General features: G+C 48.3%; 1 long non-coding RNA gene across 1 annotated transcript; it reads right to left on the bottom strand.

Annotated features, from left to right (window-relative positions):
• Positions 1-289: 289 nt before the first annotated feature.
• On the bottom strand, positions 290-1,152 carry LOC310749347. The gene is made up of 2 exons (XR_014541580.1): positions 1,012-1,152; positions 290-453 (listed from the first exon to the last, which is right to left on the bottom strand). It is a non-coding gene; the product is annotated as an uncharacterized lncRNA (long non-coding RNA).
• Between the last annotated feature and the right edge of the window lie 720 nt (positions 1,153-1,872).

Below are 1,872 nucleotides of genomic sequence, written 5' to 3'. Positions count from 1 at the left end.
GATCTCTTCCCTCCCTCTAGTAACTGCTTCTTTCCCCTCAGCCACTCTGTCCTTTTGTGACATCAGAGTCAGTCTATAGCTGATAGCAACAGCTAAGGAGGCGTCAGCACAACCTCCCTTGGCCTGACCATTGTGGGGGCACCTCAGTAGTGGTTTATTATAAAAAATATTTACAGCCCACCCTTCATGTGTGCTGATTTGGGGGGGGGCAGGGGGTCACACCATAAGCTCAGGTATTTGATCTTCCATTACCTGTCTGAAGAAAAAGATAGAAGAGACATGAAAGGTATATGTATTTGGAAAAAGCATTTATATAGAAATATAAGCTGGCTTGTATTTAAGCCCTGCAATTCTCTTCATTGCTTTCACCAGGGGTGGGGGGTGGGGGTTCAGACAGCCCTATGGTTGCTTTCATGCATGGTCTTGGGAAAACTTCATTACCTTCAGATATTCCTGGAATCAAAAAGCAAAAAAACCAGACAGTGAGGGCGATAGCTACCATCCAACAGCATCATCCAAGCACCACCACTGACTTCTGCCTGGTGACTTCACTAACTTCATCCTTCCAACTTCCACGGGTTTTGTCTATTCATAATCAGTTTCCTTTCACACCTCTCATCCATGCACATGCACCTACCATTTGCCTCCACCACATTCAAAACTTCCCATCCGCGTGCTCAAGCATTTGCCAGCCAATATCCAAGAAGAATGCCAATGGACACATTCACTCCTCTTTCCCTGCCCGTTCATTCCCACCCCACCTTCAACTCTCAAATATCCGCCAGCTCCTGCCAGCTGGCTTACAAAGGTGAATTTCAATCACCTTCCACCCACAAACACCAGCCTGCTTCAGCCTTAAAACACCCACCAGCTTCTGAATGCAAATTCCACCAGCTTCCACCCACCAGTGTCTGCCAACTTCTGCTAGGGCCACCACTAGACATCAGCCAGCTTCCAGCCATGGATATCAGATACCTTCAAGCCACAATCCCGCTCTGCAAGCAAACTTGCCTTGTTGTTGCTCTAAAGCATCCCACAGCCCCATGATCACCTCCGTCCATCTGTCAGTTTGCCTCCTCCAAGTGGAAGGAGACTGCATGGTGCTGAATGCCACAGCTGTTGCCTCTGTGGAAGAGGGAAAGGCCTACCTTTCTATCCACTCAGCTGCCATGTATTTTTGTGACGTCACAGGTAGTCTGTAACCAATGGCAACAGCCAGGGAGGCATAATCTCCTCAGGCCTCACAATTGAGAGTACAACTCAGCAGTGATTTATTTGTGTTCTTGTTTATTATTTAAAAATATGTAGACCAACCTTCATGTGTACTGCTAGCAGGCACGCCATAAAACCATCCTACCCAGGGCTGCATGCCAGTGGTAAGTGGGAGGCAGAGGCAGAGGGGAATAGAACAGTCAATGTGACTCCCGTCTTTGTACAGCTATGCAAAAGTCAGAGGTCTTTAGTGGCCCCCTTTAAATCCACTTAAGCAAGAATGTTCAAGGAAACATTCCAACCAGGCAAAATCACTTGAGTGTGTAGCGTACAGCTGGAGAGGAGTATGACCTGGAGAGAGTCCACTGTTGTTGTTTAGTCGTTTAGTCGTGTCCGACTCTTCGTGACCCCATGGACCAGAGCACGCCAGGCACTCCTGTCTTCCACTGCCTCCTGCAGTTTGGTCAAACTCATGCTGGTAGCTTCGAGAACACTGTCCAACCATCTCGTCCTCTGTCGTCCCCTTCTCCTTGTGCCTTCCATCTTTCCCAACATCAGGGTCTTTTCCAGGCAGTCTTCTCTTCTCATGAGTCCACTAGGCTGCATTTAACTCATGGGCTGGACGTTCCCCCACCCCTTTCATGAAACCCAAGGGTTTTA

This window comes from Podarcis filfolensis, assembly GCF_964270895.1.
Source record: "Podarcis filfolensis genome assembly, chromosome: 1".
Taxonomy (NCBI): Eukaryota; Metazoa; Chordata; class Lepidosauria; order Squamata; family Lacertidae; genus Podarcis; species Podarcis filfolensis.
This window is presented reverse-complemented; position numbering and strand designations above follow the sequence as displayed.